General features: G+C 42.1%; 1 protein-coding gene and 1 long non-coding RNA gene across 4 annotated transcripts in view; one reads left to right on the top strand and one right to left on the bottom strand.

Annotated features, from left to right (window-relative positions):
* LHFPL3 (LHFPL tetraspan subfamily member 3) overlaps positions 1–23,823 on the bottom strand; it is a 587,290-nt gene that overhangs the window by 201,350 nt on the left and 362,117 nt on the right. The gene's annotated exons all lie outside the window — the stretch shown is intronic.
* LOC131509521 (uncharacterized) lies at positions 4,438–22,866 on the top strand. The gene is made up of 4 exons (XR_009260550.1): positions 4,438–4,583; positions 18,761–18,887; positions 21,015–21,119; positions 22,623–22,866. It is a non-coding gene; the product is annotated as an uncharacterized LOC131509521 (long non-coding RNA).

Genomic DNA, 23,823 nt, shown 5'->3' with positions numbered 1-23,823 from the left:
GCAAAGGCTAGTCTGTGACTTCATTAAATACAGTCAACAAGTAAGGTCAAAACAGGTTGGAAGAAATGCAAAATTTGGACTCGCCAACAAATATGTGTATTGCAGTACATGGCTGGAAGGCCTTTACTGAGAAATTATCTTATGGTAGAACAATATTAGAGTTCCCATGAACATTAAGAAATGGACCAACTTACCTCAAAGTATTGGCATTCTGAATTGTCAAAATGACATCCCTGGAAATAACTGGCAGCAAAATCTCGGTCAACTAAATGTAGGAAGTTCATTGATTTTTGTTGTTGTTGAACTTTAGAGCAATGTATTCTCAGCTAAGGGAGTTCTTGTCAGTGGCTGATGAGAGTCTTAAGAGGTGCCATTTTTTGAATGGCCAGACCTAAAGCAATTTTACATATCCTTGGCAAAAAGTCTCTTCAGTCAGGTAACTATTATTTATGTCCCGGGTCTGGGCATACTGGTGATTAAGATAAATCTAATTCCCTTTTGTCAAGGGACTTGTAATTGAAAAAGGGACCCAGTCTAACTGCTGTAATGAGCAACCAAGTGAGGACAAAGGGAGACACAGGCTACCGAATGTAAATGAACTTATAATTTTGAACCTCTGACTTGTGCTTTGGAATCTCAAAATTACTGAAAAGGAAAATTTAAGATTCTTTTGTTTCAGACCATTATTCTTTCAACCAGATCTAAGATTCGAAAGAGGACTGGGCACAGAGGATTGTGATTTGGAGGAGGGAAGTAAAACAGTGTCTATGTGAGGGGGGCATGCCTATTTAATTACAGTATATAAATATTCAAATATAGGTATAAATATAACTGCTAAGAATAGGAAGGTAACTGGTATCAAAATAGAAATATGCAGAACTTACAATTACCAGGGAGACAAAAGAGATTTTAAAAAGGTAATAACTCTAGAAAAAGAAATGTGAACTTGGTTTAGCCTCAAGCTGAAGGAGGTCTGGGGCTGTCTCTGTTATGTTACAGTAAGATTCAAACTCAAGCTCCCTTTATCATCAGTAGTTTGGTGTGGCATTCCTTTCTTCTACTGAAGTACCGTAGATACCAACATTGGATGTTTCCAGAGTAAAAGTTATGTTTCTTTGGAAGAGTCCAAGGAATTAGGGAAAATGACTTACTATTCCCATATCTTGGATGAGGGCACCTCATATCTTCTTCAGTGCCAGATCCAAGAATGCCACCTAGAAACCTGAAGTGATCTGTGGACTACAAAAGCTGGCGAGAACCTCGCTCTTGGGCTTTTCTGTATTATCATGGGTGTTTGGTTGTTTCTCCCAGCACTCCAAGCTGGCCCTTGAAAGTGAGGGGAAAGAGTCCTAGGTACCCACACCCCTGTTGTCCTCTCCCCTTTTATTTCTGACATACCCCACGTTTTTGGCCTTTCTGATGTCCCTCTGGACTTCCCTCTTAGTATTTTCCGGAATTAAGCACCATTTCATGGTTTTAGACTACTCTTGCTTGGTTTAGATTGGCTTGGCTGGCAGTGTCATGGCCAAATATATTCCCCTAAACCTCACCTCTTCTCCTTTTAGGCATCCCCTTCCTGCACTGGGTAGGGGATCACATTGGTTCCTTCAATTCTGCACACAGTTTTTTCAGTCATGCAGACAAAATTAGTGGAGAACTCGGCATGCCCTTTAGAAGCCAGAATGGAGCCAGTTAGAAAAATCTAAACAAAAAGAGGTCCTAGAGAAAATGGAAAAGGCACAGCTCTATACTTACAACTCTTCATGTATCTGAGGGAGAGGAGGAACACCCACTTTGTGGTCCAGCAGGACTTCTATCAGGGAAGGTTAATTCCTTAAGTCAACTGAGGTTCCTTGAGGTTCCAGTTGACATGTGGCCATTACAGACTGGTCTTCCTGTGACCTCACTTACTGCAGTATTACAGCCTACTCTCATCTGGTTGGTGGCTAGTGCATCCTCATGGTTCCCACATGGTTCCAATTATGCACATCAAACGTGACCAGGACATTTGCACACCTGTCAGGGAGGTAGTGTTTATTTTATTCATCTCTGGCTGAGTCAATTCTAAATTTGACAGAATATATTTTTCACCAAGCAGCTGGATAGGAAACCGAAGCCTCTGGCTCTTCCCCGATTGAACCCTATGTACTCTGGGAAATGGTGTGGTCTAGAGTGAATTAAAACTAATGGAGCATGAACATAGGTCTCCATCCATCTGTTGTCAGGCATATTCAGATATTGGGTTTGACTGGAGGTGGTGCTTTGGATGTGCTTGAGTGATGATGCAGCCATTCCTCTGGCTCACCCGGGGTACTGAAGGTTTGGTGTCAAACTGAGAATGAAGATCAAAAGCTTCTTTTTGTTTTCTCCTTATCATTCACCAAGAAACCAGGATATATTGCTCAGCATCATACATCAGTGTAGCTGTGCTTCAGAGCTTCTAGCTATCATCCTTCATCATCCACCCCTTGGACAATTGCCACTACTCATGTTTACTGGTTTTAATTTTTTTTTTTTAAACAGATGTAGCCAAGAATGAGAATCGTGGCTGGGCCACTCAGTCTGGAATAATATTAACATCAATGCTGACCACTGAAATTTTATTGCCAAGACATACATCACCCATACATCTGACCAATGATGACCTTTCTCCTGTTTGAAGGGAGGAGGACACATAGGGTTCTCAGATACACTCTACTAACCTGAAAACTGACTTCCAGTGAGCAGTTAATACCTACATTTTTACCACCATAACACAGTCAGTTCATATATCCTCAAACAATATGGTAATGGAACACGATTGTTGCTGAATTTAAATTTTAGCTCTGCCTCAACCTGGAGAAAGAGCTACATCATGGATGCATGATATCTTGCATGTGAGACCTTGTTGGTCAGGAAACTGGGTATACTGCCCATCTGGCCTGACCTGTCCAGCTCTGATAACATACAGAGGTGCTGGTGATTCTCCTATCCAGTGATCTCCTTGGATGCTGAGTCACAGGCCAGGGCTACATGCTACATAGCAGGGTTCTTATCAAGCCCTCCTTGTGAGTGATGTCCCTGTCTGGTTCATCTGCTGGTGGTATCATTGGCTGGCAGCGGTTGATGGCCTAGAATGTTTTAGGTAATGACAAGTACCATGCCGGTCATTGCTTTGATCTGATCATGTGTAATGGCTACTATAACCTTGAAATAGGGTCAGACTATAGGCCTATAACACAGTCAGTTGCTTTGCCACCAAAAAAATGTACTGGGAGATAGAGGTCTGAGAACGCATCCCTGACTCATTCCTCCTCTGAAAACACAATGAGCAGAATGAGGCTGCCAGCCAAGCCTGGGAGCCCTGTGCCATCCTGAGAGTGAAGGTCTTTGCTCCCTGTGCTGTCGAGGAGGAGTGGACAGAACTGTGGTGTGAAGGCCCTATATTTCCTGTTCCTTCAGAGGGCTGGACAAGCAGAGGCCAGTTTGCATGTGCTGAATATGCTCCTCAAAGAAGCTGCCAGACCTCACGGCCTGGAGGAGAGATGCTCTGGTGGGCAGAGACTGCTGCCTGTTCCCTCTTGCCTCAGTGTAGGGACAGCCGGCTCAAATGCCTATCAATTGACAAAAGCAGAAGTTTTCATGCCCAACATCATGGCCTGGGAAGCCTCAAAGTCCTGAGTGCTGAAGGTCAATGAACCATGAGGAGGCAAAGGAATAACGATTTCTTTAGGAACAGTCAGAGACACAAGGGAAGAAGGCAGAATTGAACTGGACCTGGGCACTCCTGTTGTCATAGAACTGACAAAAAAAAACAAACCTGGAAGAGAACACTGCACAGTATTGGGGCTCCTCGAGGAAATGCAGCTAGAATGTACAAGACATCCTCAATTAAAACAAAAAAGCCCAACCAACTAAAGATGGTTGTGGTTGAGAACTGAAATAATGGTTTCAGAGGGCACAAAAGAACAAAATCCCAAGGATATGAGGGAAAAGACAGGAGATTTGGAGGTCAGAGACTTAACATGTAAATACAGTGGTCCCTGCCTTTTCTCCCTGTATCCACAGGGGATACGTTCCAGACCCTCAGTGGATGCCTGACACTGAAGATAGCACTGAGCCCCACGTACACTGTGTTTTCCTATACTTACGCACCTGTGATAAAGTTTAATGTATAAATTAGGCAAAGCAAATGATTAACAATAATTAATAAAGGACAATTATAATAATATACTGTAAGAAAAGTAATGTGAATAGGGTTTCTCTCTCAAAATAATTTCTCATCCTGTATTCACCTTTCTTCTTGTGATGATGTGAGGTGATAAAATGTCTCTGTGGTGAGGTGAATGGCATAGGCATTGTGACACAGTGTTAGCCTATAATTGACCTATTGATGATTCATTGGAAGATCATCTGCTTACAGACCGTGGTTGGCTGTGAGTAGCCAATCACCCAGCAGTGAAACTATGGATAAGGGGGGCTGCTGTATGAAGAGCTCCAGGAAAAGAAAAAAAGGACTATATGGAGAAATAAATTTTTAAAAAAGAGGGCAATTCTCTGGAGAAAGACAAGTTTTTAGATTCATTACGGTTGCCAAGACTCAGGTGAGATTAATTAAAAAATAATTATGTACCTAGCTCTATCTTGGTGAACTTTATAAATTCCTCAGATAAAAAAAAAATCTTACAGGTTCCCACACAGAAAGTGACAACAACAATGACAGATTAATTAAACAGATTAATTAAAGCAATAGTTATTGTGTGTTATGGAGTTTTGAAACAAAACCTATACCGAAAGGGTAGATAATATCCCCGAACTAAGATTTTGAAGTCCAGCAAAACCCACACACTTGAGTGGAAGCAGAAATGCAGTCGTGTACTGGGAAATGATTAATGGCTCACTCTATGGAAAAAAGATAAACAAGAACTAAAGCCCTGTTTTGGAGTGCTTGCCAATTTTCATGGTATAAATACTCCCTTTGTGGCCAATTTCAAGCTATCAAGGTGATGTCTCAGAGAAGAGTTGGTAGGAACTGGTTTTAGGACACCACAGTCAAGAGGGGTAATGTCGATAGGAAGAAGTCATAACAGACCCCAAATTCCATCTTTGTGTAATGTGGGGTGGGTAGGCAAAGAAAATAGGACACTTTTAATTCTGATCTGTTAATAGAGAAATACAAGCGTGACTACAGCTGTTTGAGGGAGTAGGTAAGCCTTTTGGCAGAATTGAAAACAATTCATTAGTACAGGTGCTTTCAAATTAACAGGGCAGAAAATGCAGTGAAGAAACTGACCAAGTCAAAAAAGTAAGGATAGGGACTTCCAGTTTCCTGTCCATCATGGAAGGAGCTTGGAAGTCACCTCTCTATCTCAAATATAAGTAAAAAGCTAAACAAACTAAAAATCAACAACTTCTCAGATCTGTCGGGGAGGTGAGGTCACAGGGCAAACCGCTGGCCTCCAAATTGGAGAGACAGGCAGACACAACTTACTGGAGCAGAGACCTCCTTGGGAAGCAGTGCTGGGGCAGGAGTAGCTGACCTGTAACTGATGAATTGCTGGAGGTCTGTGTGGACGAGTCTGAGAGTTAAAAACTCCAGGGGAACCACTAATAGTGCGGCCTCCACTTGGCAGTGAGTTTTATCTCCTGGAGCTCTGCCAGGTCCTCAGAGAGATGTGAGAAAAGATGGGAGAAAAATCTCCTCCTGTTTCCAGAAGGGGGAGGGAAAAAGGGACCATTTTGAATATACCAGAGCATTCTTCTTCTTCACAAGGCCTGACCTCAAGGGAAACTATTTCACCAGAGGCTAACCTACTGGGATTTTGTGAAAACCTAATCAACCTGGGAGAAGGGAAATGCCCAAATGCAGCCCCTGCTAGCCATCCTGTCCCACCTAAGCAGGGAAAAACTGAGAAGCACTTGTAAAGAAAAGTAAGTGGAGAGGAAAATAAAAAATAAAGTGTGTGAGGGATGCCTGGGTGGCTCAGTCTGGATTCTGGCTCAAGTCATGACCTTAGGGTTGTGGGATCAAGCCCTGTGCTGGGCTCAGTGATGACAGCTTGCTTGGGATTCTCTCTCTCCCTCATTCTCTGCCTCTCCCCCAACTTGTGTGCACGCTCTCTCTTTCCTTCTCTCTCTCAAAAATAAATAAATAAACTTAATAAAAAAGTATGTTAAATATTAAATGGAATAACACAAAGAATATCAGTTATCAAAATAAAGGTGAAAATTCTTACTTTCCCTATCAGAATACATTATCATATTCACTTAGACAAAATCCAACTGTATGTTAACAAGAATCACAGTCAAAGTGACAACAAAAGATACAAAATAAGGGTATGGACAAAGATAAACCTAGTTAATTCAAACACAGTAAGCAGGAGTAACAGAATGCAAAGTCAAAGGCATTTAATGGGACAAAGAAGTTTATATACCACCAAAAGATGACATCCATGAGAAAAATAAGCTATAACCAAGTTGTGCACAAACACAAGAGACAATATATAAGGCAAAATTTGGTACAAACTTGATGAAAAAATGATAAAATTATAGGGGGGGATTTTAATAAAAAATAATGTAGGGAAAAGAATAAAATTAATAAAACCCTTTCAGAATTTGACAGATAAAATCATCTAAAAATAAACAAACTAAAGGATTTGAATAACAGAATCAGCAAGGTCAAGTTAATTGACATTTATAGAATTTTTACCCTACAAACAGAATAGATAATCTGAGTCGTCCATAGGATACTTACAAACATCAATTTGGTGATAAAGAGCCTAAAGAAATTCATCAAAGTTGGGATTTTAAAAGCTACATCTTGATTTGAAAAGACCAGAAATCAACAATAAAGAGATGACCCAAAAAACAACTTGGAAATTAAATAGATATTAGAATTAAAAAAAAAAAGATCTAGAACAAATGGAGAGAAGTCTTTATATCAAAACCTATAGGACTAAGCTTTTCCTTTCAACACAGCAGAGTGATGACACATGTTTATTTCATTGTTCTGGGACTCTAATTAAATTGACAATACAGGAAAAAAGATAATCCCAAAACAAACAAGAGAGTAGATGAAGGGGAGGGTTGTTACTGGCAGCTGACACTTTCCAGAATTATACAGAAACATGGAGCAGATGGAGAAGTGAATGATTAAACAAGTTGGAGGTGGCCATAGCTTCGAATACGAGATGAAGGGACCAGAGCTGAAGAAGAGACCCTAGCAGGATGCTAGAAAAGCCAGGTAGAACAAGGATGGGATATGAAGAAGAAAATAGGAGCTAATTTTCTGGAAATGTTGGCCATTCCCTTCCTAGGTGAATAATACCCACCAGGAGTTTATGTCCCGGGCAAAAAAAGTGGAGAATTTTCTCTAAAGAAATTGAACTAATTGGGAAGAACTGAGGCAACTTTAAGAGAAGAGTATCCTGTTTTGGTGTTTTTGTTTCTTTTTTTTAAATGTTTATTTAGGGACACATGGGTGGTTCAGTCGGTTAAGTGTCCGACTTTGGCTCAGGTCATGATCTCATGGGTTGTGAGTTCGAGCTCCGCATCAGGCTCTGTGCTGACAGTTCAGAGCCTGGAGCCTGCTTCAGATTCTGTGTCTCCCTCTCTCTCTGTCTGTCCCCCACCTCAAAAATGAATAAGCATTACATTTTAAAAAATGTTTACTTATTTTGAGAGGCAGAGAGAGCATGTCCAAATGGGAGAGGGGCAGAGAGAGAGGGGGAGAGAGAGAATCCCAAGCAGGCTCCTCAATGTCAGCACACAACCTGACACGTGGCTGGAACCCATGAACCGTGAGATCATGACCTGAGCTGAAATCAAAAGAGTCAGATGCTTAACTAACTGAGCCACCCAGGCGTCCCCACACAGAAATTTCTAAATAATATCCTCTAAAGAGTACGAATGGGATGCTATAGGGACGCCTGGGTGGCTCAGTTGGTTAAGCGTCCGACTTTGGCTCAGGTCATGATCTCACGGTTCTGTGAGTTTGAGCCCCACATCAGGATCTGTGCTGATGGCTCAGAGCCTGGAGCCTGCTTTGGATTCTGTGTCTCCCTCTCTCTCTGCCCTTCCCCTGCTTAGGCTCTGTCTCACGCTCAAAAATAAATACACATAAAAAAAAAAAAAAAGAATGGGATGCTATACAAGGAGTCAAAACAAAAAGGAGTTCTCAGAAATACAGAATTTCCCAAAGCTGAAAAATGTGAATTGTTTTTTTCTCTGAAGAGAATCTTTTATTCAAATGTTCTAACCCAAATTTCTTAAATGCAGTGTTTCATAATTTTCTGCCACATAGGTAAATTTAACAAAATTAAATGCTTTAAAATCAAAATCTTATTTAATTTCTATATAGTTGTTCTTTTTTCCAATTCTGCCTTTTATTTATATTAAAAAAATTTTTTTGAGGATATATCACTGGCTATATTCCCTCATGCTGTGCCTTTTATTCCTGTGACTTATTCCTTCCATAGCTGGAAGCCTGTGTCTCCCACTCTCCTTTGCCCATTTTACCCATTCCACAACCCCTTCCCCTCTAGCAATCACTAGTCTCTTCTCTGTACTTATAGGTCTGATTCTGCTTTTTTGGTTGTTTGTTACTCATTCATTTTGTTTTTTAGATGCCAAATATGAGTGAAATCATATGGTATTAGCATATTTAGCACCCCAGGCTTTCTTTTTTTTAATGTTTGTTTATTTATTTTGAGAGAGAGAGAGAGAGAGAATGCACACATGAATGAGCAGGGGAGGGGCAGAGAGAGGGGAATGAGAATCCCAAGCAGACTCCTTGCTGTCAGTGCAGAGCCTGGTGTGGGGCTCAGTCTCACAAACCTTGAGATCTTGACCTGAGCTGAAATCAAGAGCTGGACGCTTAACCGACTGAGCCACCCAGGTGCCCCCTGGATTTATTTGATAGTAGCCATCCCAATGGGTATGAGGTGATATTGTGGCTTTAATTTGCATTTCCCTAATGACTAGTGAGGTTGAGCATATTTTCATGTGCTTATTGGTCACTTGTATATTTTCTTTGGAGATTCAATGCCTTTGCCCATCTTTAAATTCGGTTGTTTGCTTTTTTTGTCGTTGAATTGCAGGAGTTCATTATATATTCTGAATATCAATTTCTTATCAGATACATGATTTGCAAAGATTTTCTCCCATTTTGTGGATTACCTGTTGATAGTGTCTTTTAATGCATAAAAGTTTTAATTTTCATAAAGTTAAATGTACCAATTTTTTCTGTTGTTACTTATGCTCTTGGTCCTTATTGGGTTTTAAATTTTGAATTGACTGAACCCAAAAGAGTCTAAGTCAACTCCTGCAAAGCTTAATAAACTGAAAGAGTTATGATTAACTTTAATTGGTAACTTTATGACATTTTTGTTGTTGTTTTTATCTTTTGCCACTTAAGTGGGAATAGAAGCAAGATACAGCCAGTTGCAGAAAATGAAAACTATTCTTTTATTGTTTTTACACATCTGAATTTTAGTGTATACATTTTGGCCCTTACTCAAAAGGGTGGCAGAAAATTCAGAAGCAAAATGCTACAAAAGCCCCATGAAAACTTTCACAGAACACTGTTCTATATCAAGAACTTGCCTATAATGGGGCCTGGACAGCAAGCACACCAGTTGGTATTTTGAGACTTACACACAAAGACCCCATGATATTGGATGAGGATTTACACCTTATTTAGGGTAGTTTGTTTCTCCCTTTCAAGAACACAAAAACCATCAGCCAGGGATTAAGAAACCCATAATACAACCATGGTAAAGATGGGAATTTAAATGGAACTTATAAAAGGCAAAACAGGATTTCAGAAGGAATCAATATGCTGTCACATCTGTTGCCTTCCCACAAGATCCTGAGGACACAAATTCATTAATCGAGTATTCTGTCTGTTGCCGATGTTCTGTGGGCTCATGTTAAAGAACTGACAAACTGGCTTTTCCCCCTTCGTATTTAAAAACATAAATATTGCATCAGCACCAGGGTAAAACTCAATTATGAAGACAAGTTAGATGAAATGCTCAAAATAAAAGGTTGGTTCTATAGTTTTATTATCCTTCTGAAGTCGCACGTGGAGAAACTGTCCCAATCGCCAAAGTACACTACTTATTATTTTTGAAAAGGCCAATGAATTATTATGCTTATATTCTTTGACCTAATATGCAGCAAATCTGATTTCTGTTCTGTTGGTGCTTCTAAGAAAGCTCTAGGGAGTTCCGGAAGATGGCGGCGTAGGAGGACGCTGGGCTCACCGCGCGTCCTGCTGATCACTTAGATTCCACCTACACCTGCCTAAAGAACCCAGAAAACCGCCAGAGGATTAGCAGAACGGAGTCTCCGGAGCCAAGCGCAGACGAGAGGCCCACGGAAGAGGGTAGGAAGGGCGGCGAGGCGGTGCGCGCTCCACGGACTGGCGGGAGGGAGCCGGGGCGGAGGGGCGGCTCGCCGGCCAAGCAGAGCCCCCGAGTCGGGCTGGCAAAAGCGGAGGGGCCGGACGGACTGTGTTCCGACAGCAAGCGCGACTTAGCGTCTGGGAGGTCAGAAGTTAACAGCTCTGCTCAGAAAGCGGGAAGGCTGGAGGACAAAGGGAGGGAGAGCTGCTGAGCCCCCGGACGGCAGAGCTCAGCTTGGCGGGGAACAAAGGCGCTCGCCAGCGCCATCTCCCCCGCCCATCCCCCAGCCAAAATCCCAAAGAGAACCAGTTCCTGCCAGGGAACTTGCTCGCTCCGCGCAAACACCCAACTCTGTGCTTCTGCGGAGCCAAACCTCCGGCAGCGGATCTGACTCCCTCCCGCTGCCACAGGGCCCCTCCTGAAGTGGATCACCTAAGGAGAAGCGAGCTAAGCCTGCCCCTCCCGCCCCCGTGCACCTTGCCTACCCACCCCAGCTAATACGCCAGCTCCCCAGCACCACAAGCCTGGCAGTGTGCAAGTAGACCAGACGGGCCACACCACCCCACAGTGAATCCCACCCCTAGGAGAGGGGAAGAGAAGGCACACACCAGTCTGACTGTGGCCCCAGCGGTGGGCTGGGAGCAGACATCAGGTCGGACTGCGGCCCCGCCCACCAACTCCAGTTATACACCACAGCACGGGGGAAGTGCCCTGCGGGTCCTCACCACTCCAGGGACTGTCCAAAATGACCAAACGGAAGAATTCCCCTCAGAAGAATCTCCAGGAAATAACAACAGCTAATGAACTGATCAAAAAGGATTTAAATAATATAACAGAAAGTGAATTTAGAATAATAGTCATAAAATTAATCGCTGGGCTTGAAAACAGTATACAGGACAGCAGAGAATCTCTTGCTACAGAGATCAAGGGACTAAGGAACAGTCACGAAGAGCTGAAAAACGCTTTAAACGAAATGCAAAACAAAATGGAAACCACCACGGCTCGGATTGAAGAGGCAGAGGAGAGAATAGGTGAACTAGAAGATAAAGTTATGGAGAAAGAGGAAGCTGACAGAAAGAGAGATAAAAAAATCCAGGAGTATGAGGGGAAAATTAGAGAACTAAGTGATACACTAAAAAGAAATAATATACGCATAATTGGTATCCCAGAGGAGGAAGAGAGAGGGAAAGGTGCTGAAGGGGTACTTGAAGAAATTATAGCTGAGAACTTCCCTGAACTGGGGAAGGAAAAAGGCATTGAAATCCAAGAGGCACAGAGAACTCCCTTCAGACGTAACTTGAATCGATCTTCTGCACGACATATCATAGTGAAACTGGCAAAATACAAGGATAAAGAGAAAATTCTGAAAGCAGCAAGGGATAAACGTGCCCTCACATATAAAGGGAGACCTATAAGACTCGTGACTGATCTCTCCTTTGAAACTTGGCAGGCCAGAAAGGCTTGGCACGATATCTTCAGTGTGCTAAACAGAAAAAATATGCAGCCGAGAATCCTTTATCCAGCAAGTCTGTCATTTAGAATAGAAGGAGAGATAAAGGTCTTCCCAAACAAACAAAAACTGAAGGAATTTGTCACCACGAAACCAGCCCTACAAGAGATCCTAAGGGGGATCCTGTGAGACAAAGTACCAGAGACATCACTACAAGCATAAAACATACAGACATCACAATGACTCTAAACCCGTATCTTTCTATAATAACACTGAATGTAAATGGATTAAATGCGCCAACCAAAAGACATAGGGTATCAGAATGGATAAAAAAACAAGACCCATCTATTTGCTGTCTACAAGAGACTCATTTTAGATCTGAGGACACCTTTAGATTGAGAGTGAGGGGATGGAGAACTATTTATCATGCTACTGGAAGCCAAAAGAAAGCTGGAGTAGCCATACTTATATCAGACAAACTAGACTTTAAATTAAAGGCTGTAACAAGAGATGAAGAAGGGCATTATATAATAATTACAGGGTCTATCCATCAGGAAGAGCTAACAATTATAAATGTCTATGCGCCAAATACCGGAGCCCCCAGATATATAAAACAGTTACTCATAAACATAAGCAACCTTATTGATAAGAATGTGGTCATTGCAGGGGACTTTAACACCCCACTTACAGAAATGGATAGATCATCTAGACACACAGTCAATAAAGAAACAAGGGCCCTGAATGATACATTGGATCAGATGGACTTGACAGATATATTTAGAACTCTGCATCCCAAAGCAACAGAATATACTTTCTTCTCGAGTGCACATGGAACATTCTCCAAGATAGATCATATACTGGGTCACAAAACAGCCCTTCATAAGTTTACAGGAATTGAAATTATACCATGCATACTTTCAGACCACAATGCTATGAAGCTTGAAATCAACCACAGGAAAAAGTCTGGAAAACCTCCAAAAGCATGGAGGTTAAAGAACACCCTACTAACGAATGAGTGGGTCAACCAGGCAATTAGAGAAGAAATTAAAAAATATATGGAAACAAACGAAAATGAAAATACAACAATCCAAACGCTTTGGGACGCAGCGAAGGCAGTCCTGAGAGGGAAATACATTGCAATCCAGGCCTATCTCAAGAAACAAGAAAAATCCCAAATACAAAATCTAACAGCACACCTAAAGGAAATAGAAGCAGAACAGCAAAGGCAGCCTAAACCCAGCAGAAGAAGAGAAATCATAAAGATCAGAGCAGAAATAAACAATATAGAATCTAAAAAAACTGTAGAGCAGATCAACGAAACCAAGAGTTGGTTTTTTGAAAAAATAAACAAAATTGACAAACCTCTAGCCAGGCTTCTCAAAAAGAAAAGGGAGATGACCCAAATAGATAAAATCATGAATGAAAATGGAATGATTACAACCAATCCCTCAGAGATACAAACAATTATCAGGGAATACTATGAAAAATTATATGCCAACAAATTGGACAACCTTGAAGAAATGGACAAATTCCTAAACACCCACACTCTTCCAAAACTCAATCAGGAGGAAATAGAAAGCTTGAACAGACCCATAACCAGCGAAGAAATTGAATCGGTTATCAAAAATCTCCCAACAAATAAGAGTCCAGGACCAGATGGCTTCCCAGGGGAGTTCTACCAGACGTTTAAAGCAGAGATAATACCTATCCTTCTCAAGCTATTCCAAGAAATAGAAAGGGAAGGAAAACTTCCAGACTCATTCTATGAAGCCAGTATTACTTTGATTCCTAAACCAGACAGAGACCCAGTAAAAAAAGAGAACTACAGGCCAATATCCCTGATGAATATGGATGCAAAAATTCTCAATAAGATACTAGCAAATCGAATTCAACAGCATATAAAAAGAATTATTCACCATGATCAAGTGGGATTCATTCCTGGGATGCAGGGCTGGTTCAACATTCGCAAATCGATCAACGTGATACATCACATTAACAAAAAAAAAGAGAAGAACCATATGATCCTGTCAATCGATGCAGAAAAGGCCTTTGACAAAATCCAGCACCGTTTCTTAATAAAAACCCTGGAGAAAGTCGGGATAGAAGGAACATACTTAAAGATCATAAAAGCCATTTATGAAAAGCCCACAGCTAACATCATCCTCAATGGGGAAAAACTGAGAGCTTTTTCCCTGAGATCAGGAACACGACAGGGATGCCCACTCTCACCGCTGCTGTTTAATATAGTGCTGGAAGTTCTAGCATCAGCAATCAGACAACAAAAGGAAATCAAAGGCATCCAAATTGGCAAAGATGAAGTCAAGCTTTCGCTTTTTGCAGATGACATGATATTATACATGGAAAATCCGATAGACTCCACCAAAAGTCTGCTAGAACTGATACATGAATTCAGCAAAGTTGCCGGATACAAAATCAATGTACAGAAATCAGTTGCATTCTTATACACTAACAATGAAGCAACAGAAAGACAAATAAAGAAACTGATCCCATTCACAATTGCACCAAGAAGCATAAAATACCTAGGAATAAATCTAACCAAAGATGTAAAAGATCTGTATGCTGAAAACTATAGAAAGCTTATGCAGGTAATTGAAGAAGATATAAAGAAATGGAAAGACATTCCCTGCTCATGGATTGGAAGAATAAATATTGTCAAAATGTCAATACTACCCAAAGCTATCTACACATTCAATGCAATCCCAATCAAAATTGCACCAGCATTCTTCTCGAAACTAGAACAAGCAATCCTAAAATTCATATGGAACCACAAAAGGCCCCGAATAGCCAAAGTAATTTTGAAGAAGAAGACCAAAGCAGGAGGCATCACAATCCCAGACTTTAGCCTCTACTACAAAGCTGTCATCATCAAGACAGCATGGTATTGGCATAAAAACAGACACATAGACCAATGGAATCGAATAGAAACCCCAGAACTAGACCCACAAACGTATGGCCAACTCATTTTTGACAAAGCAGGAAAGAACATCCAATGGAAAAAAGACAGTCTCTTTAACAAATGGTGCTGGGAGAACTGGACAGCAACATGCAGAAGGTTGAAACTAGACCACTTTCTCACACCATTCACAAAAATAAACTCAAAATGGATAAAGGACCTGAATGTGAGACAGGAAACCATCAAAACCTTAGAGGAGAAAGCAGGAAAAGACCTCTCTGACCTCAGCCGTAGCAATCTCTTACTCGACACATCCCCAAAGGCAAGGGAATTAAAAGCAAAAGTGAATTACTGGGACCTTATGAAGATAAAAAGCTTCTGCACAGCAAAGGAAACAACCAACAAAACTAAAAGGCAACCAACGGAATGGGAAAAGATATTTGCAAATGACACATCGGACAAAGGGCTAGTATCCAAAATCTATAAAGAGCTCATCAAACTCCACACCCGAAAAACAAATAACCCAGTGAAGAAATGGGCGGAAAACATGAATAGACACTTCTCTAAAGAAGACATCCGGATGGCCAACAGGCACATGAAAAGATGTTCAACGTCGCTCCTCATCAGGGAAATACAAATCAAAACCACACTCAGATACCACCTCACGCCAGTCAGAGTGGCCAAAATGAAGAAATCAGGAGACTATAGATGCTGGAGAGGATGTGGAGAGACGGGAACCCTCTTGCACTGTTGGTGGGAATGCAAATTGGTGCAGCCGCTCTGGAAAGCAGTGTGGAGGTTCCTCAGAAAATTAAAAATAGACCTACCCTATGACCCAGCAATAGCACTGCTAGGAATTTATCCAAGGGATACAGGAGTACTGATGCATAGGGGCACTTGTACCCCAATGTTTATAGCAGCACTCTCAACAATCGCCAAATTATGGAAAGAGCCTAAATGTCCATCAACTGATGAATGGATAAAGAAATTGTGGTTTATATACACAATGGAATACTACGTGGCAATGAGAAAGAATGAAATATGGCCTTTTGTAGCAACGTGGATGGAACTGGAGAGTGTGATGCTAAGTGAAATAAGCCATACAGAGAAAGACAGATACCATATGGTTTCACTCTTATGTGGATCCTGAGAAACGTAACAGAAACCCATGGGGGAGGGGAAGGGAAAAAAAAAAAAAAAAGAGGTTAGAGTGGGAGAGAGCCAAAGCATAAGAGACTGTTAAAAACTGAGAACAAACTGAGGGTTGATGGGAGGTGGGAGGGAGGGCAGGGTGGGTGATGGGTATTGAGGAGGGCACCTTTTGGGATGAGCACTGGGTGTTGTATGGAAACCAATTTGACAGTAAATTTCATATATTAAAAAATAAATAAATAAATAAATAAAAAATAAATAAATAAATAAAAAAATAAAAATAATGAAAAAAAAAAAAAAAAAGAAAGCTCTAAATCTCCTTTTGGCAGGAAACATTGCTCTCTATATTTTTTATTTTTAAAATATGTGCTATTAATACTCTCAGGCAGTATATTTGCTCAATCTTTCCTTGGGGATTCTCGCAAATTATAAATTACGTGACCCTCCTTGTATATCTGCCAATTTGAAGTAAATTGTCAGTTATCATATAGATTGTCTAAAACACTTGAGCTGTTTGCTAAATAAGCCTTTTGCTCAGAGCTTCTCTCTTATTAAATGGCAATGCTTGCCTTTGTTTTGGGAGGTGATATTTTCCTGACAACGATTTCCTTGTCATTGAAGGTCTCCTTGACTTTCTAGGTAGAGATCCTACCCTGAGTGACTAATTTCTACTCTCTCCGCTGGCCTACTGATAGGAACTGTTTCTCACAAAGGGATAAAATGATGGGTGACTTCATTTTACCTTCACCAGCTGATATGGCTTAGACCACATTTATCTCTCCTTACGGTTGCTATTCACCCATTCTTTTTTTTTTTTTAAACTTTTTTTTTTTTAACGTTTATTAATTTTTTGAGACAGAGAGAGACAGAGCATGAACGGGGGAGGGTCAGAGAGAGAGGGAGACACAGAATCGGAAACAGGCTCCAGGCTCTGAGCTGTCAGCACAGGGCCTGACGCGGGGCTCGAACTCACGGACCGCGAGATCGTGACCTGAGCCGAAGTCGGATGCTTAACCGACAGAGCCACCCAGGCGCCCCCACCCATTCTTAATTAGTGCCGCGTTTGCAAGTTCATTCCTCTGCTGGGAAACCCCTCTCCAATGAGTCTGCTGCTATGCATTTATTTTTCATAAAGCTGAAACGCCGACTCCACAACAAATTCCTGGTTTAGAACTCTGCACGGACGCCCATGTTATCAGTGCTCAAAAATCCTCAGAGCCATCAACGTCTTTCATCTTTTGTGGCATGACCTTGAATTTTTCCGTTCTTGCTGCAACAGCCTTCTTCTTTAGTGATGGTGGAGCAGGACTTGCACTTGTTTATCCCTTCTCTTCCAAGACTTTTCCTCTCCACTCCCTTAGCCAAGTGAGCCCATACTCTCAACACCCTTTACAAGATGGACTTTGATGAATTTTACAAAGTAAATACACACATGCCCATACACACACACACACACACACACACACACACACACACACACTGGGCTTAGTGACATTTTCTCTTTTTCCACTTCATCCTTCTAAACTTTCACCCATCTCTTTATTTAAGCTCCCATTTCCGAACGTACTTATTAGACACTGCTTCTTTGCAGTGTATGCTCATTTGATCCTCAAAACAATCTTGCAAGTAGGGATTAGTTTTGGTTTACAAATGAGAGGCTTGAAGCTCAGAATCGAAATCCTTTGGTAAAGGCATGCACATGTACAAAGTCGGGGAGCAAGGACGTCGACCCAAATCTGCTTTTTCTTTTTGCTATAGCCTGCTGCCTTTGTGCCTGACTTTCTGCACATCTTCCAGCCTGTCTGCTTATTTGCTTGTTGTCCTTGTGTTTCTAGGCTAGATAGAGGCCGGATTGCTACTGCTTGTAGGTCCCTTGGGAAGGTGGTAAATTTCCTCTGGACACTTGTCATTCCACCTGTCACTTTACTGCACCGGCGTGGACCTCACCCAGCAGAGACAATGTGTCAGTCTTCCAGATAAGAAACACCCAGATGCAAAGCCCTTGAATTTCCTCGTCTCGGGAGCTTCTTTGGCCCTGTTTACAAATTGGGATATTTGCTCCTGTTCGCTGGCATTTCTCACCAGCTAGTAGCTCTTACCACAATGCTGAGGATTCAAAAAGTTAGGAGACCCAAGATAAGGTTCTACCTTTTTAGGTTAACATCTGTCTTCTTGCTTCTTTGTTGCTTTGCATCTTTTATTGTAATACTTGTAGTTCTGCTTAAATAGGGATGGCTCATCCAGGGCAGTGATATTGTACCAGCATAGTTAATTCATTCACTCATTTGATTAAAAACCTGCCAAACAACTTTCTTTTCCTTTCTTGGGAGGGGTGGTGGTGGCAGACATCCACAGAACTGTAAATTTTTAATTCTCCATTGACGTCGTATCCACAAACCATTATTTAGATTTTTATCACCACCACTTCCACTTTCAGAGAAAGAAATAAAAAGAGGGAGGGATTTAGGTTTTTATTGAATAAGCAAATTAACCACGTTAACTCATTGTAATTGCCATAGTGCCTTTAATAAGTGTTTTTCAGATGTACTTAGGCTGAGACCATTAAATCTGGCTCTTAAGGCTTCCATATTACAGAAGACCAGTGTTTTTCAACCTTTGTTTTTTCATTATTCTCCTCCAAGGAGCATTTTTAGATATTTTTTCCTAATTGGCCTCCTAAAACTTTTTAATATGTTATGTACTGTAGCCTTTGAGAGAGGGACTACAATCCATTTATGACTGTAAATTGATATTGCCCCCACTGAGCATGCATGCATAGACCACCAATGTAAATTCTATGACACTTCAGTTAGATGTTAAAAAATTCTAAAACACTTTTTATGGCCCTTGCTCTTTCAGAACACGGAGAGAGAGGCAAACACTCCTTCTGCTATGAGCAGAACTACCTACCTGCTAGTTTCTGTAGAACATAAACTAATTCCTAATTATGTGTGTGGCTATTAAGAATCTCAGATCACAAATTCAGGTATGTAAGAAACACAGCTTCCTGTATTTCTCTCTAATGAAACTCAATTTCTATCTCCCATTCTGTTGGGAGAGCCCTCCTTACTCTTGGGTTTTGTTTAAATTCCAGGTAGGCTTACAGAGCTTTGGCCCTGAGTTTCCTGTCAATGTTGGTGTGCTGGTTCAGGTGGGGCACTGTTATATACACCCTGTATCCAATGGCAAAGCCCTTCAGGTTGGCCAGCTCTCTGTCCTGGGCTACCCTGCTCTTGGTGCCTGGGAATCACACAACTGCTCCCATACCATGGTGTCGCAGTGAGTTTTACTTCTCTACTCCTGCCAGGCACCAGGTCGTATAGGATGGTGTAGGGAACCATGGAGGCTGTCTGGGGCCTGTCTGCCCAGATACCCAGCTGTTCCTTATGCTGGTTGTGGGGCCGGGCTCTTGCTGGCTCTGTGCCCTTTGAGATTTTGACACGGCCCTGCCAGAGACGTGGCCCTGGGGGTGGGGGAACAGGACTTCTCTTTAGGGACCACCTTTGCTCCCCTAAACCCTCCTCATACTCGGGGAGCACCTTATTCTCATAACACACGGTTTCCAAATCTTTGGTCTTATGCTAGGAATTAGGCTTTTTTTTTTTTTTTTAAGTGTATGTATGTATCCAACTAAGTAAATAATCTTTACACCCGATGTGGGCCTTGAACTCATGACCGCGAGATCAAGAGTCACAAGTTCCTCTGCCTAAGCCAGCCAGGTGTCCTAGGAATTAGGCTTTTGAAACTCTAGAGCCAAGAATTTGACTTTCCCAAATATAAAAAGAGGAAGAGTATATAAAATATAAGAGGGGAAAACATAAATTAAGCATTCTCAAATAGAATCTCACCAGTCCTTGGGTACTTATTTCTCATGTGCTTCTGTGTAAAGGACTACTTCCTAACTTTTTTTGTTGATACAGTTTCCATGCTTACCAGATTCCTAATCACCATGACTCTTGTTTCAATAGGGCAAGCCATGCTCTCCCCACTTAAGAATCAAAGGTAACCTTCAGGGAATCTGGTAAGGCGTGCCCATTTGTATCTTAAATGCATAAGCTGCTTGAGAATCTTCTTTCTGAGAACCTGCTGTGTTATTTAGACTCTCAACTTAGAATCAAGGCCCTGGAAGCAGAGACCAAATGAGCCTGGGGCCCAAGATGATGGCAAAAGACTGACTCTGTCCAATCTGTACCTGATGGTTCTTAGAAATAGTTGGAGAGGGCAACCTAGGAAGGAGCAGACTTTTTGTGGACCCAGTAGCTGGGGAGCTTGAAATATCAACCCTGAGGCTAAGAGCATGGTGATGTCCACTCACAGTTATTGCCTGGTGAATTCTGACCACACCAGTTTCACGGAGAAATTTATTCTGAACCTGGCCTTGAAGATTAAACAGAACTTTCCATACACTCTATTGAGTGTATGGAACTTCACTTTACCACTCTTCTCCGAAGAGGGACAAGGCCCTAGCCAGCATGCCGTGCAGGGAGTTCAAGTAAAAATTAATTTTCTTGACCAGAAATTTCAGAAAGTACCCATCTAATAGAAAGTCCTTTCAGAAAGGACCCTTCTAATTTTGAATAAAGACGGGATCCGCTTCTATTCTCTTCCTTTTCTTTTCCCCTCTGGCTGAAAAGCACACCTGGGGAGTCTGGGTGGCTCAGTCATTTCAGCATCCAGCTTCGGCTCAGGTCATGATCTCACGGTTCATGAATTCAAGCCCCACATTGGGCTCTGTGCTGACAGCTCAGAGGCTGGAGCCTGCTTCTGATTCTGTGTCTCCTCTCTCTGCCCCTCTCCTGTTCATACTCTGTCTCTCAAAAAACAAACAGTAAAATAAATTAAAAAAAAATACACTAGAGGTCTCATTTTCCTCTGCAACACCATGGTTACTTAAATCGTTTTTCTATTTATCAAGCTAAAATGGAATCATCTGGCTGCAGTGTCGCCACCAGTCTTGCTTGGATTTGCTATCCATTTTCTCGATTCCTCCTCACCTAAGTGTTCAGAGACATTTCAACAGTGAGCCTCATGGAGAAACTGATCTTCATGGGGGACATGTGCAACTTCACTGGGCAGGTCTGAGAACTGACCATGCATAACGTGTCTATCATAGGCTCTGGGGTCTCAACACTATGGAACGTCTCTCACTGAATGAACAGAATCTTGGCGGCAGAGGGTGCTACAGTTTTGATGCTTGGTTGATCTCTTGTGGCTACAGGTACCTGGTTACATCTTTTGGAGGCATCCCATGATGAGCACCTATAGGGCTGACTCCTGGGTGCTCTCACCCTCTGACTTAAAAATCTAGTCAGTTGAGGAAGGCAAGGGAAATGCATCACGGAGGAGATGGTGTGGAAGAGAACAAAGAGGGTCTGGGTTTGGGATGTGCTACTGTTTCTGAGTGATTTGTTTTTATGAGTCACTGAATCTTTCTGGGCCAGGCTTAACCTGAAAAAAGGAATAGCTGAACTAGAGTTGCATCCTTCTAAAAAAATTTTTTTAACGCTTATTTATTTTTGAGAGAAAGAGAGCATAAGCAGGGAAGGGGCAGAGGGAGAGGGAGACACAGAATCCAAAGCAGGCTCCAGGCTCTGAGCTGTCAGCACAGAGCCCGACACGGGGCTCGAACTCATGGACAGTGTGATCATGACCTGAGCCGAAGTTGTATACTTAACTGACTGTGCCACCCAGGCGCCCCTCTAAAATCCTGTATCTAATTCTTTACTCAGCAGTCACAATAATAAAGGAGTTCCTCTTTGTGAAGGATAACCTATTTTGCTTGTAAAAGCACCCACAGAGGCAGGATAATTTCAGATGATCAATTCATATTTTGTTTTTACTGCTGTCAAAGAAACGTAATGACTACCATTTTCCCTCTCACCAAAAATGGGCAAACAGGGCCATGAGTGGCGTAGATCAGGAATATCCTTAACTCCCGAGTTTTCAAAATAGGATGCAAATCGTCTAAGGAGTAGGAGCCAGAGAGGTCTAAGCTGGGTCAGCTTCCCCCTGCTGGTCCTAGTTTTCCTCTGAACAGATATCAGTGGCATCTAGTGTAGACAGAAGACCAGAGTGGGAGTCAGAAAATCGTATGGCTTGCCACCTATTTTTCTACAGCCTGGGGAGAAAAGAATGGATTTTATATTTACAAATGATTGAAAAGAAATCAAAAGAATAATAGTATCTTTTGACTGCAAGATAATAGAAAAAATTCTTATTGGTCTCTGCCCCCTGTTCCTGGCACAGACCTCTTAAAACCTTTGTAATTTCCTAAGTAATAAGAGCACTGGGAGTATATTTTGTTCTAGCTATTTGGTTGGTTTTTTTTTTTTTTAATGTTTATTTATTTTTGAGAGAGAGAGTGAGACAGAGACAGAATGTGAGCGGGGGAGGGGCAGAGAAGGGAAACACAGAATCCGAAGCAGGCTCCTGGCTCTGAGCTGTCAGCACAGAGCCCCACGTGGGGCTCGAACCCACAAAGTGTGAGATCATGACCTGAGCTGAAGTCAGATGCTCAACCAGCTGAGCCACCCAGGCGCCCCATAGTTATTTGGTTTTTGACCCCAGCTCCTGACACGGAGTCCCTGAGTTCCTAAATCCCTTGGAATTTCCCAGGTGATACGAGTGTCTTTTGCTCTAATGAGGTGACTCTTGGTGGGCTCCCGGATGGGGGCTGGTCACCAGAAAGATCAAACCATGACTGCACGTGTGGAATTTTCAGCCCCCATTCTCTAGGGAGGAGAGAGGCTGGAAATGGATCATGCCTCCAGAAATGAAGCCTCCACAAAAATCCAAAAAGTACAAGGGTTCAGAAGGCTTGCAGGTTGTGGAACACGCGGAGGCATCGGGGCAGTGGCCCACGGAGGGGGCGTGGAAGCTCCAAGCCCTGCCCCAAACTGTGCTCTACCCAGCGGTTCCACCTGGATGTTCGTCTGTATCCTTTACCACATCTTTTTATACATAAACTGGTGAAGAGTAAATAAACTGTTTCCCTGAGTCCTGTGAATCACTCTAGCAAGTTACTTGAACCTGAAGAGGGGGTCATGAGAACCTCTGATTTATAGCCAGTCAGAAGCACAGGTGACAACGTGAACTGTGATTGGCATCTGAAGTGGGGTGAGGGACAGTGTGATCAGGGACTGAGCCCTCAATCTGTGGAATCTGATGCACAGCCTCAGATTTGAGTTACACTGTAGGACACCCAGCTGGTGTCATAGAATTGCTTGGTGTGGGGAAACCCCCACACGTCTGGTATCAGAACTGTTGTGAGTGTGGTAGTCATGTGTAAAGGAGACACACAGGAGGAGGACTAAGGTTTCTCTGACACAGTTACACATGAAAGTCACAGGAAGTTCTAATTTCAGTGTCCATAAGTGAAGTTTTATTGGGGCACAACTACATTAATTTGTTCATGTGCTTCTCGTCGATGGCTGGTTTCTAAAAGGTCACAGCAGGTGCACACCAGTTTGGCCTGTAAAGCCTAAAATATTTACTATCTGGCCCTTTACAGAAGAAGCTGACCCCTTGATTAGAGAGCCCTTAGAGCCACAGTTCTGTACCTTGTAAGAACCTTTGGGACGTTCGTTTACCTCTGGTGAGAGAAACCCAGAACAACGGAGGTAAAATTTGCTACCCGTTGGGGTTCATGGTAGACCACATTAGATTTAGAGAGAGAACATAAATGTGACATTTATTATATCAGTGTTGCACGGTAAGACTTCCACCTGGTATGCAATTGTTTGCAGAAAAGATGAAAAAGTTCTATTGAATTGGGAACTTGGCTTAAAGTGCCTTCTTTGTTAGTATTCTTGTATTTAAATGCCATCTCTGGGTGGGGTGGAGCATTATATAATCTCAACCAATCAGGAAAGCTGCAAGCTCTAAAACCAGAAATGTTCCACTCATGTTATACTCTCTAGTTG

This window comes from Neofelis nebulosa, chromosome 4 (assembly GCF_028018385.1).
Source record: "Neofelis nebulosa isolate mNeoNeb1 chromosome 4, mNeoNeb1.pri, whole genome shotgun sequence".
NCBI lineage: Eukaryota > Metazoa > Chordata > Mammalia > Carnivora > Felidae > Neofelis > Neofelis nebulosa.
Note: the sequence above shows the minus strand (reverse complement) of the source record. Positions and strands in the feature narration are given on the sequence as shown.